Genomic DNA, 15,146 nt, shown 5'->3' with positions numbered 1-15,146 from the left:
TACATTAGGTGTTTTAAAAGATGGTATCTGATGGATAAAAATTATTAAAGAAAAACTGTTGAAGAAGTGCCTCACAGAACACAAAAAGCAATAAGTAAATGGATAAATAAATAGAAAAATAAATAAGTCTATCATCAATCAGTAAACACAAAATATAAATTAATAAGATGAAAACGATGGAGGTCATTTTAATCGCCTCCGTTGTTGTACGTTCCATCTTGGTTTCCCTTTTTGTTTACTTCTTTTCTATAAAATCTCCACGTATATTTTACCATATTATCGTCACTCTTGATGCGGAGAAATTACTAAAAAAAGCAACGGAATTAAAAAACAGGACCCACGGCATAGTGAACTATTTGCTCCACTAACAACTAAGAGTCGCTGAAGGCTAATGAAAAGAAACACCAAATGATTTTGGTATTCTCGCAAACATCCCTCATCTGCCCTTCATCTAGTTTGGAGGTTTTCGCTACCCATCATTCTAGCGAGTTCACATGTCGATGGGGACTGGTTTCATCTCTCTCTCTCTCTCTCGCGCGCTCTCTCTCGCTCTCTCTCTCTCTCTCTCTCTCTCGTTCAGAGTTTTAAAAAAAATGCAATTGCTGCTGCCGAGAGAGAGAGAGAGAGAGAGAGAGCCCTTATCTTCTGAAGCATCCTTAAGCCTATCAGCCTCTTAAATCTCCAGCATCCTTCTCCAGGTATCTCATCCATTAATGTATCTGCCATGGACCTCCCGCCAAACCGGTAGAACAAATTAAAGAATATCGCCTCCGGGCCAGTCAGCAACGTCTCTTTCGCCTCGACGGCCATTCTATTTCCTTTCCTTTGATCGCCAAGAATTCTAAAATCAAGCGCTTATGCGAAGTGAACGAGCGAGGACTCGTTAGAATATTCCGTGTTCCTCCCTTCATTAAGGGAGAAGTCGTTAGACCGATGTCTGATACACGTCACTCTCTTCGCGTAAAATTATCTTTCAGTATAAGTAATTTGCGGTTTGATCATAATTTATTGAGTAGTTTTATATGAGACAACGTGAGCTGAATTTATTCGTATTTGCTATAAAAGCCTAGACAAATTTTTTTCGTTACATCTAATTAACCTGTAGTATTGCCTATGATAATTGTCATATCTACCGAAATCTTTCATTGTCAGGTTTCTGGAAAAATCTGAAAAGTTTCAGAAATACTGATCCGCTTATAAAAAGTACGTCTTCATCTGTGTAAGTCATTTCTTGTATAAAAATGTTGTACGATATCCTCATAAAAACGATACAAGGCTTACCTGAAGACGATGAAGATAATATCCTACTCTCAGAATTCATTTCCTGTTACACGCATCTTACTGTCTATGCTTTACGAGAGCGTGTAAAAAAACGGTGCGGCGGGAAGCCTTCTTAGCGTTTGAGGAATTATGAACGTGTAGTTCATTTCATCATGATTAATGTGCTTCAGTATGTGCGTGGTTTTCTGTCTGTGATTTATGAAATGTTCGACCTCAGTCAGGAAAAAAAAATGGGAATGGAAGTTGTTGAAAAAAAAAAAGATGTAAAGATGTGATCTTGAGAAACCTACATTTTTTCTTTTCTTTTATTCTCAGGCGCCAATTCTAACCCGAAAAAAACTAAAGATTTGAGTCAGTGGCTACGAAGGCTGTAATTGACAGAAGACACTGAACTGTGTTCGAAATATTACAGTGCATTTGTCCTGCCACACATATCTTTCGTTCCTATTGCCGGGTACGACTTGTATCTGTATGTATGTGCTGGTAAGAAGAAAGGGTTCTTATTTAGGACATACAAAAAAGGGGACCTTGAGACATCACAGGTATAACAAGTGGTACTGACAGACTGTTTGCGTCCACGGTCTGTCTCCTTATCTTCGCTCACTTGCATTCGAGCAGCTCTCTCTGCTTCTACCATTTTTCATGAAGAGGAAATAGCAAAATGGAGGTAGGAGCTCAGAGCGTTCTTGATCCTTTCTCTACTGCTGCTCAATTTTAATCTTTATTAACTGCGTCTCCGTAACTGTAATCAGTCTCTTTTATAGATCACGGTATTAACAAGAGCTTATCTGAATTAATAGCTTCGTATAAATAACGAGAAGCTAATTATAAAGGATTGCATACTTTATCATTTCGTACACAACTTTTTTCTCAAGCCATGGTCTTCTGCAAACACTCAAGTATTTTTAGTTGGTTGTTTATCTTGGATTATTTCTCATATGAGTATCGATGGAAGGTCTTATCCATTAATGTTAAGTCACACTGCCGGATTGAGGTAACACCATCATAAATTCCTGGCTCTACACATTACGTCTTACTGCATGCGAAGGTTTCTTAGGTCGTTCACCGGACTTGGGTTTAATGCGCCTACCATATTCATTTGCTTCTTATAGCAAGGTGGCCATTTCTTGAATTCGGAGCATGCGCAGTAGATTCAGCTCATCTCATTAGATACCAGTTAGTATTCATATAAATTCTTGTCTTCTGGGCAAATAAGTGCTGTTAATTCCAGTTGTGTTCTCTAAACGTCAATAACTTTTTTATTTTTCCTTAGGCCTGTTTTAGGCTATCTGTGAGTCATCCCAAGAAAAAATCATAAACTCAAAAAAAAAAAAAAAAATACTAGCAATTAAACATCTGTAATTCAGTGTGCTCAACCGCGATTCATTCTTTGTTGTTACTTTTGTTGGTTACAGCATCGTCTGTTTTGTTGTCAAGAACTTTGTCACCTCCAGAAGTATATGTTGCCATTTTTATATTTCCATCCCATGTGCAGTACTTACCATTCTCATTTATATGCATATCAGAGTTTGATGTTTCGTTATAGCTGCAATTGAGATAGTATTCGTTCTCCCTCTATAAGAAGGAAATCTGAGAAAATAAGGCTTCTAGTGAATATTCTTCTTTTGCGAATTAGAATTCTGGAATCTTATTGAGAGTTGCACGCTTCTCCACAAGATTTTCTGGTATTATATCATAAGTACCGTCAGTATATTAGACAAATGAGCTTTTGTCTCATTAACGATATCTTTTTCTTAATTGCCATAAACGATGCAAAAATGTATATGCAACGACGAACCCATAGCCGTCCAGAAACCTTAAGGGAATCTGAACTGGACTTCAGTACGTATAAGTTCTTCATTGGAGGGGTTGATAGAGCTTTCGGCTAGCACGCTGTTGGCCCAGCTTTCGACTCTCCGAGCGGCCAATGAAGAATTAGAGGAGTCCATTTCTGGTGATAGAAATTCATTCCTCGTCATAATGTGGTTCGGATTCCACAATAAGCTGTAGGTCCCGTTGTTAGGTAACCAGTTGGTTCTAAGCCACGTAAAATTAATCTAATCCTTCGGGCCAGCCCTAGGAGAGCTGTTAACCAGCTCAGTGGTCTGGTTAAAATAAGATATACTTTTTTTTCAGTACGTATATCACAAAAACTCCTGCAAATCTGAGTCATTTTTAATTTTCCAAGCGCCATTTCACAGCGAATAGCATCGTCCAACATGAAGTTGATGAATCTATATACCGGGTACATTTGTAATATGAGGCTTTCCTACGAGGAAGCAAGAAGTCCTTATAAAAACATCATCAGCGAGGTTGATGATTTCACCGGGAGATTTGATCGCTGAACATATAAAAGGTGAGATGGTCAAACATTTTTTTTTTCTGGGGGGGGAGGGATTCTGCGAAACAATAGGTTTAAACAGCGCAATATCCAGACCGCAAAAGAAGTTCCGGTATTGACTTTATCTTGAAACAGCTAAAATTACCCGAATTAATTTCCTGGTGATGGGAATGAATTTTACTGTTCTTGAAAGATACCGTCGTTTTCAAGAAGTAAAAGAAAGACGAATATAGGCGTTATACGCGTTGAAGTTTGAGTTATGCCTCTGTTTCATGGTGACTTTACTGTACCTTTTCTGTAGCACGTTGCTCTATCATGACTCACAGAGTCTCAAGGGCCACTGGGAGCTTAGCTTGGAAGAAAGGTAGCAATTTAACCTTACCTTAACGAGCAAGTTTCAAGATATCGTCGATTAATATCGCCGCCTCGGGACACTCTCTCTATGGGTCTGGCTTTGACGCACGGTAGTAATTTAACACTAGACCTAGAAGGAGCTCTCATGTGTCAATATCAGCCTCGGCATCTGCAATACTCCCCGAACCTGTTACGCAGCAGAGATATTTTAATTTTGAATAATTCATTTACAGTATCCTTGATACTCGCCTGTAGGAAAAAAGTGTCAGACACAGTTTCCTTTTCAATATTCCCCACTATCAAGCACACGAGTCTCTCGCGTTATCAGTGTCCCTTTAAACTACTGACTTGTTTCAGCTCATCTAAGACTCCTTTTGCATTTGCTTTCACCTCTGTAGCAAAGTTTACATGTACCTTGTAATAGCTATTCCTGTTATCATATACTCGTATATAAACCCACTTTATGCAAGTTTGATTCAAATTTAATTCTAGTAAAAGTACAAGACATTCAACGGTAATCAATGTCTCTTGTTACTCTGTTGCTTTATCTGCCAGATTCGTTATATTTTTGGTTAGGAAACGTTAAAATTATGCAACTGTGGGTAGAAAAGTGTCATTTACACTCAAGTGTGACAGGAAGAGAGAACAAGAGAGAGACAAAACGATGTTAACCAAATTACGCAGTATGTATTTTTTTAACACTGTATTTGTGCAAATAGCCTACGCTAGTTAACAACTGAGCTATGCTAAGTGCATTGCCATGAGGCTATAGACTACACGACTCAATAAAATGAGAAAGTACGTGTCGCTCTCGCGTTCGCTCATTTCAACCACGGACGTTGAAAGAAGTTTGGCAATTATATTATATCCACAGATAGTTATTTCTTTGATGCTAACGAAAACGGGGTAAAGGCTTCATGAAAAAAATTATCTAAGACTAGTTATATAGAGATATTAAGAAGGCGAGGTCACTTGTATTGCATTTCCTCTCAGGGAATTATAAGAATAATTTTCCCTTTGTAATATATCTTATATTTATGATTTTATAATAATTATAATTCAGGTTCTTACATGTACGTACGTACACGCGCAGAGACAAAGAGACACGCGGAGCAATTAATATTAATGTCATTTACTTCGTCTCAAAGTGATCTCTCTCTCTCTCTCTCTCTCTCTCTCTCTCTCTCTCTCTCTCTCTCTCTCTCTCTCTCGGATTATGAATTCTTTGCATCAGATTGAAAGAAGAGAAGCCGTGCACGGCAAAAAGTAGGGAGGTACATTAGGTGTCAAGGGGGACGCGAAGGGGAAGACGTGAAATCTTGGTGGAAAAGGAACAAAACGGAAAGTTTTAGAATGAAACCCCGACCAGATTACGAGGCGACGTGGGAATCAGGCTGAATTAAAACAGCCGAGTACGAGGACATCCATTAGAAACTCCTTTCCGAAGAAGACTGAAACACTGCTTGATCCCTTTCGGTCTGTTTTTAGCCCCGTGAAGGAAGCGGGGCCCCGGACGACCCCCACCACAGACTGGCTGCTCCGAAGGTGCAGCCAAGGGCAACTGGTCTGAGCGTCGGGGTGGGGGGCCTCCTAAGGAAGCAGCGCTAAGAACCAAGGATAAAACGGTGGGAGTTAAATGTAAATCATCGCATAAAATGCAGGTGTGAAGACAGCGTAGAGGTTAATGGGGGCGATGGGCAGTGCACCAGGATGGGCTTAAGCAAATCCTGCGAAAGAAACCGTCATTTGCATTGGATAAGAAATGGATGTGAAAAGGATGTTCCTGATATATCATCGGAGAAGCAGAAGGAAAAATGCATGAAAAGAAGGAACGCAAAAGTAACGAAATAGAAGTCTGTGGAAATGGTCATATATATACTTAAATTACAAACCCTCAAAGAGGATTTTGAAGTTTACGTTTGGAAAGATAGGAGTTATAGTTTTAGTTTTAAAAAATGATGCCGATGTCACACTAATCAGGAGATTGTGCATCTTGGGTTTTATTTCATTTTCATTTAAAGCAACCTACCAAGGTCAATTTAAGATGCTATCCAGAAAGAAGGTCTTGTAGGCCGTAATAAACAACTTCATAAACAACGCCGAAGTAAAACAACAACAAAAAAACAAAGTAAAGCGAATGAAAAACAAGGAAACGTGCATCAGTGAACAAACAAAACCTTCTCGCACTTTCAAGGTTCCGCGTCATCTCGATACTTCCTGCAGATTTGTTTCGGATCTTGCAAAACCCTTCATAGAATTTGCGACCCACAGACCATCAGATCTAATTAAATGTGGACGCAAAGCCCTACAAGAGCTGAGAGCGTCCCATAATTGTGTGTGTGTGTGTGTGTTTGTGTATATGTATATATATATATATATATATATATATATATATATATATATATATATATATATATATATATATATATGTGTGTGTGTGTGTGTGTGTGTGTGTGTGTGTGTGTATTCACTGATTCTGCTACTCATAGGATTGCTAGCATGACTTAAGGGAACTGCCCAGTCATAGATGGCTCTCCTGAGCACAAAACTTCCACGCAAATAACTGACCCATACTCCCACACGGAAGCTCCTTTTATCTAGCCTGTATTTTAAGGATATTAAGGCCCTTCAAATACCTCCTTCACTTCATCTATCCAGGATTTTTTAAGTCTTCCACCCCTCTTTCACCATAATACTCCAGAAGTACAAAAGCTTTTCACCATCTATTAATTTCCAACCTTTCCACACGACAGAACCTCTCACAACACTAATGTATCCTTTCACCTAGGCAAATAATTCACTTCACCAGCTTCAGAACTTTTTTTCTTTTATTTGTTTTAGATATGCCACTCTCCACGTCCATACAGGAGAGAGAATTTAAGAACCCTTCATACATTCTTACCTTGGCTTCCATAAACGCTCAGATTGTCGTCCCTGTCTTCTGCATGTACCCTGCTGTCTTTCTTGCGTCACCTGTTTGTGACTCATCTCTCCTCTTATCCCACTGTCATCTATTGTACTTACTCCCTGTTACCTGTATGTTACCTCTATCCATAAAAATATTTAACAGCAGTGGAGATAAAACACACTATTGTCTTAGACCCTCTTTTACAATAAACCAGTCACTTACAGGTTTACATATTCAAACATACACTTCACGTCCATCATATAATATTTAGTCTCTCTCTCAACAACTAAGCCTCAATACCACACATCCCCTGTACCTGCCACACTGCTTTTCATTTGCATCTTTCAAAAGTTTTTTTTCTAGATTTCAGTGTACTACATACAGTTAATTCTTTTTACTTTCATGCATTCTCAAATTTATACGAACCATTTCCACTCTTGCATTATTCATCTCTGCTGTTTTTCTATTCTCTACATGTAACAAGTCCTCAAAATGCTCCGTCAGTCAAACCAGAACTTCATTTCCTAAGCGGCATCGCTCCATTTGTATTTTTTTTATTTTGTTGTCTGTTTCTTAATTAACCTTTCTATTTTTTGCATTTGCTTTGTTATAGAATTAATTCTTATGCTCCCCACAGTTCTTATTTACCATTTGCTTCTCTGTAATTATTAACCGCTTTCTTTCTTTTTCCTTTCAAACTTTCTTCTTGACCACCCTGCCCATTTTCTTTTATACCTTTACGTGAGTTTCTTTACTCTCAGGTAATTGCTTTTCAAATAATAATTTTTTTTATTAAATTTTAATTCATCATCCCGCAACTTATTGTTTATATTCAATCTTTTTACCTACTTGTACCCACAGACACTCCTGTCTACTCTGCGGTGGTTTCATGGAGTCTTACACACTCCTCAACTCCTTTCAACTTTGTATTTTTAACTTTAGCCTATTTTTCTCCATTGCCTCTTTATATGACCTCACTTCCCTCCTATGAAAGTAATTTGTCATAATCACACATATAGCAACGCTAATAATGACAGAGTGTTGTAATAATACATTTTGAATAATTCGCATTTTTTAAAGATTAAAATTATGCTATATACTTACTGAGTTCTATGTGGAAAAACACGTCCATGATTTCCGTAAACAATTTTGCTAAAGTGTTTTATCATAAATTTTCTGAACCTGAGAGATCAGTGATTTTCCCATTTTCGGCGAAGATCAGCAACATTTCATCAGCATTATGGGAACGGAAAACCTTGCTTTATAAAATCTTTCTTTCCTGAGAATTTTAGAGAGTTTGAGGGTTTTATTTTGCCTCTGCATATAAATCAATATTTTGCCACTGCAAAAATAAGAGCTCCCGATACCTAATATCAATCCTCACGTCAAAAAATCCTTGTAATCAAATTGCAGGATGAATGGTCTTTAGGTTGTTTTTGCATATTAGATAAAGCATATCATATTGTAAGCTTATGCTAATTCTCTATTCATGGTCAACTCTTTGCATATATCTCATGGTCATTTTTTGTAACATAATGTCTTACCTAATATATAGAATTAATCCGAATCATGAACGATCTTCTGAATGAATGACAAGTTTCAATACAATTCTAGTTAATGCTGGCCAGTGGAAACCACCTATTAATGAACAGTTTGAAAAACAGGATTTTATATATATATATATATAAAAATATATATATTTTATATATATATATATATATATATATATATATATATATATATATATATATATAGAAGATAGATAGATAGATAGATAGATTACTGGTTCAACTTCAGAGAATGCCTTAAGGTATTTGCCTACTGGTTCTCAACAAATACACTGAGAAAAGTTTACCAACTAATGCCTTTTACCGACTTAAATCATGTGCAGTCTCCAATCTACCAAGTATCTAATTCAGTGAGAAGAACAACAAAGCATGATGGGTTTGGAACATGCCTAAACTGGTCAGCGTCAGTCGAAAATTTAACCTTGGGGGGGCATGCTCCCTAACATACACACACATATAAAGACAAGCGCACACACACGCACACACACACACACACACACACATATATATATATATACACATATATATATATATATATATATATATATATATATATATATATACATATATTATGTGTGTGTATGTGTGTGTGTGTTGGGGGGAGGGGGTGGTTTGCCTTTAATTATTGAACGCTGGTATACGTGTGGTGTCTATCATTTGAAGACAACATCGCTTTAAACATGACGAACCGTTAGATAGAAATAGGAGATTTAGTTGGCTTAAAGATAAGAACAGATACTATATAGTAAAAAAAAAAAAATTAAAGATGTTTTGTCTTCTCGGAACGTCACACAATTGTTAATTATTGCCTACGAGGAAAATTATACTCAAAAATCGTATATTTAAATTAGCTGAAACCAATAAAACCCTTAGAAGCCTGAAGTACTACATTGTCTAGTTTAAGGATTTGCCTGAGCTAAACCTTCCAGAAATTTTAAGAGAACCTCACAAAACACCTCAGATGAGTTAAGAACATTATTTCTGATGCCGCAACTTGTTTAAAGACACGAGTTTCGCCCAAACCATGTAATTTATCCTTTAAAAAAGTCGCAGCTCCAACTCCCACGTGAACATCTAAAATACAATTATTGCTCAATGACTTGCTTCAAATCCCCTGTTGCCATTTCAGATCAGTTGTAGATGACTCTTCACTTCTTAATTCATACTCATCATGAACATGTTCTTTATCTCTCTGAAGCCTGTGCGACTCAGTAAAGCTTAATTCCTGTATTCCTCTGCCCTTTCTACGTCTTAACTTTATTACAGCATTGCTTCCTTGTGTAGAGTCTGGGCTCGTTGTTTTCAATATGTCTGTATTCTACATGTGTATTATTTTTCTTCTTTTTTTCTGCCCGTGCATAACAAACTGTTGATACATGCGTCCTTTTTTTCCTTTATTACTCTTACTTTTCCCATACTCTCTACATGACTGAATTTACTTAGCAGCTTTTTATATTGAATCCTCAGGTCATCACCCATTCTTATGGCTCAAGTAATTTCATTGAACTCCATTTTTTCATGTATATTCCTTGATCACACTTGCTCACATGAAGAATTTTCATTGCAATCCTGTAATACGTTCAAACATGCGTCTCCTTGAGTAATCCTTATATGCTGTTTTTTTTTTTTTTTTTGCACAGTTGCAGCTGAATGTCTTCCTTCACAGTCCCATTACACAAATCTTCAATTTCATCTGTTATAATCTAAGACAACTAGTCAGTTCTATAACCTCAATTCTTCTGCTTCAGTTTTTCCATCAATATTAAAAAGATGCCTCATATGACGTCATAATCTTCTTGTTGCTTCAAACTCGCATTTTAGCCAGCATTTAAAGGACAAATTTCTCCAGTTAATGAGTTTCTAATCTACCCACTGATTCCTCCAATTAAACAGTAATATCACCTCACGTCAGCTGTTCCATTTGCTATTAACGTATTTTCTTTCATCGTTCCCCTTATACACTTTTATTCATATTTCGTCAGATAAAACGCGTCCCTCCTTCGAGATGATCCCGCTAGAAGTGGATAGCCTTCAATTTCCATGCATTTTATTCACAAGAAGGAGGTTGGGACCGTATCTAGTTGCGTTCCTGTCTCGACGTAGGATGAGAAACACCCAAGTTAACTTCAAGAATATTCGTGTCCTTTGGAAGAACTGAACAACTGAAACCAAGTCACAATATTATATATATATATTTATATATATATATATATATATATATATATATATATATATATATATATATATATATATATATATATGTATATATATGTATGTATTATATGTAACTGCAATAGCCGCAATGCCCTTTTAACTTCCCGAATTCTTCGCGCTTTTTTGGATATGCTTGTCACTACAAAGCCTTAAGATCCAAGTGCAAGAAATATGAAGAAATTATGATGTCCGGTAGCGGGAAACGATTATGGTAACGCGGGTTCGTTTCCCGCTACCGGACATCATAATTTCTTCATATTTGTTGCACTTGGATCTTAAGGCTTTGTAGCGGCAAGCGTATCCAAAAAAAGCGGGAAGAATTCGAGAAGTTAAGAGGTCATTGTGGCTACAATTACATATGTATATGGTAAAAAGTGACCAGAAGATTTTTTATATATATATATATATATATATATATATATATATATATATATATATATATATATATATATATATATTATAAGATATGTGATTATGTATGTATACACTGTATGTATGAATGTCTGTACTTATGTTAAACTAGGCGAAACCAGGACCGCTGTAAAAGTAAGTGATGGGAACCATTTATTCGCAGGTTTATTGAGCTTTAGCTAATCCACGCATTTCAGAATTGAAAAACACTGAATATGTTATGTGTTTAAGGGATGCTAGCCATTATGATCAATATTCTTATTAGCGTATTAACGCTGAAGTGCATAATTGCTGTTATGTTAAGACTGGCTTGGCCAGGTTTGTTGCATTTACTTTCTCCTTATCAGTAATGCAAAACCTTTTAAAAAGTTCATTTGAAGTCGTGGATTAATGCATCCAAGTAGTTCAATCATTGTTCATATCTCTCCGCAGTACTTCATGAATTCTTGATGAATGTCGTTTGAAAAAAAGTACCGTCTAGTGAATGATTAATCACGAAATGTATTTCGAATACTAATATTGCAGAGTAGGAAAAAATAATCCTAGGAATTGTTCAGCAATAAATGATTTCATTCGTTACAAGCTTACAATATGAAATGAGTTTGGTTATTGTAAACATTTTCAAATTTTAACGTATATTATTCATCGCTGTACAGAAGAAAGTAGTGAGTACATTTAAATTGTATATTTATTACAGGGATTATTCCGAATCAAGGACGGTTCTGAGTGTCGTTCATCCCGGTAAGGATGTCTCCGAGAAAATCTTTCGTTTTATGTTTGTGCAAAGCTCTGGGTCATATACAGGATTACTGACGTTAAGTAGAAATCTTTGTTCTTTTTTTATTCGTCATAAAGAATTGCAGTGTGACCACCTGGCCTTGGTAGGAGCTTCGGTATACCAAGACTTCCTCAACCCATGATTTTGAGCGCATCCTTCTTGTTCCTGTTCCCCATAGGTAATATTCCGCAAACATTCCATCCTCCAGCTTAATTTAGGACGGATGGGCCGTGCTTATTTTGTTGCTGGTAAATGCTGCTCCGATTAAGCTACTGCCGGGCTTTGACAGCTTTACGAGGCCAGAGGTGCGCATTACAGGGCTCCATTTTGATGAAAGGGACTCCAGGTGGGTGTGATGCTGTTCCTTTAATGTTAGCCTTGATCGCCTGAAAGACCTCAAGCTCTGATCGAGAGATGAGCGTCTACAGGAATTTTAATCATGGTCGTCTTAGGTAAGCACGTCTTCACACTAATATATATATATATATATATATATATATATATATATATATATATATATATATATATATATATACATCTATATACATATATATATATATATATATATATATATATATATATATATATATATATATATATATATACTGTATATAAAAGAGAGATCAAGTTAATTTTAATGTGTTCTCGCTCATGAGTTCAATTCCCATCTGTGAATGTCCCAGCGAACAAATTATAAATAAACAAATCCATCTAATCGTACGTGTACCCCACATGTGTACTAATTGTTATCTATTTCTTAAAAAGGCATATTGACGAAATAAACTCATGACGTGCCTTATGTTCTGACAGAACTTTAGTCTGAGTTAGAAACTAATGTTATGTTCTGACAGAACTTTAGTCTAAGTTAGAAACTAACGTTATGTCCTGACAAAACTTTAGTCTAAGTTAGGAACTAACGTTATGTTCTGACAGAACTTTAGTCTAAGTTAGAAACTAACGTTATGTTCTGACAGAACTTTAGTCTAAGTTAGAAACTAACGTGATGTTCTGACAGAACTTTAGTCTAAGTTAGAAACTAACGTTATGTTCTGACAGAACTTTTCTAAGTTAGAAACTAACGTTAACAGAACTTTAGTCTAAGTTAGAAACTAACGTTGTGTTCTGACAGAACTTTAGTCTAAGTTAGAAACTAACGTTATGTTCTGACAGAACTTTAGTCTAAGTTAGAAACTAACGTTATGTTCTGACAGAACTTTAGTCTAAGTTAGAAACTAACGTGATGTTCTGACAGAACTTTAGTCTAAGTTAGAAACTAACGTGATGTTCTGACAGAACTTTAGTCTAAGTTAGAAACTAACGTTATGTTCTGACAGAACTTTAGTCTAAGTTAGAAACTAACGCACTCCCGCAAGTATTCGCAGGCACCAAATTTTTGTCTAAGTTCGGCATTGCATTAAAAGGCTACCTATGGAAGATTTGCCAGCTTACAAACCAAATCGTCTTCAACAATGCTTCATAGAAAGTCAAACCCCTTGCCAAACATTCCTGCGTTTACCACTTAATAACAACGCAGACGCAGCCAAGGAGTTTCGCGTTAAATTAATGCCTACCTTTGTGAAGTGAATGTTGACAGAGAACCAAATGATAGATGCCGATAATCTAGCGGTCATCAAAGAATTTGCGCAGGAATAGAAATTTAAGTGTATAAGAGGCGGAGAAAGTTAGAAGCTTCGGAAGACGACGCGAGAATTAAAGATATTATACAAAAGGAGAAAGTTGGCTGATGACGGCGTCAAGAGTTGAGCGATTCTGAATACATGAATCATCCGTAACGATTGCAATTGTTCTGAGGAGTGCTCTGGTTTAAATGAAAGTAAAACGAGTGGCGACAAATTTAAACGCCTTTCTCGGGGGAGAGAGAGAGAGAGAGAGAGAGAGAGAGAGAGAGAGAGAGAGAGTAATTTCACGTCTTTAGAAATCGGATGTAAATGGTCGCTCTTACCTGAAATCACAACGGTAATAGTAATTACAATGAGACTCCGTGCGAAATTATTCCGGAAATTGTTTTAAAAGCGTTCCATAATAAGCGGGAAGATATCATGAAATAACTGATCTTAATACAGTACCGAAAGTAAAAGCTTTACTTTGGCTGGAGATGCGAAAATGAAGCTTTCAGATCGAGCTCTCCTACGATAATCATTATCAGAAAGATAATTCTGTACATCGAATCTTATAATGATGTTAATTGCATTAAAATTATTAACATTGGTATTCTGTTAACTGCTCTAGAATTTCCTGGGTTTTCAACGGAAATGCAAAGCTGTTATTGTCTCCGTTAGTCTTAGTTCATTGTCGGCGATCAGGCTTTGGTTTGCTCGATTTTTCTTCTTCTGGTTTTTGTCATTTCATGCAAAAACGGGTCTTTATGATGTAGTGGACATTTAGAAAATGATACGTGCATATCTACTTCATTGTTATAACACGGACGAACGTGAGGGGAGAGAGAGAGAGAAAGAGAGAGAGAGAGAGAGAGAGTCAGTATTAAAAAGCCACGTGCATTTTACACCAGTTCGGAAAACACAACTTGTTAAAAATCCGAGTACTTCCTACGAGTGATTAAATATGACGTCAGAATACTGTAGAAAGCTTACTATGTTCGAAGAAATTTAACGTTCTCTCTATTTTCTCTACCACTATATCAATTAACGTACTTACGTTCTTCTGGAATCTCCGTACTCCTTTTAGTTTTCTGTAAAAATAACTATTGAGATGGCTTTTTGTCTGTCTGTCCTCCCTGAGATCTTAAAAACTACTGAGGCTAGAGGGCTACAAAGTGGTATGTTGATCATCAACTCTCCAATCATCAAACATACCAAATTGCAGCCCTCTAGCCTCAGTAGTTTTTATTTTATTTAAGGTTAAATTTAGCCATGATCGTCCGTCTGGCATTGCTATAGTGCCAACAACACAGGCCACCACCGGGCTGTGGCTGAAAGTTTCATGGACTGCGGCTGAGAGTTTCATGGCCCGTAGCTGACAGTTTCATACAGCATTATACGCTGTACAGAAAACTCGACTGCGCCGAAGAAACTCCGGCACATTCTTTACTTGTTTTTCTTCACGACCAAAAAGATATCTCCTCGCTGAGAGTCAGTTTTGAAAACGAATATCACACAGAAAACGCTAATGAGTTTCATGGTTGAAATGAATGAATGGAATAAATAAGGAAGCAATTTTATTGCTGAAGAAGCTTTTGTGAAAGTGTTCGAAGTAGGTGCGAAGCTATGGATGTTTTCTCCTCAAGGATTCATCTGTGATTTGGTAACAACT

The sequence above is a fragment of the Macrobrachium rosenbergii genome, chromosome 11, assembly GCF_040412425.1.
Source record: "Macrobrachium rosenbergii isolate ZJJX-2024 chromosome 11, ASM4041242v1, whole genome shotgun sequence".
In the NCBI taxonomy this organism is placed as follows: Eukaryota; Metazoa; Arthropoda; class Malacostraca; order Decapoda; family Palaemonidae; genus Macrobrachium; species Macrobrachium rosenbergii.
The sequence above is the reverse complement of the archived record's forward strand: the minus strand, read 5'-3'. Positions refer to the sequence as shown.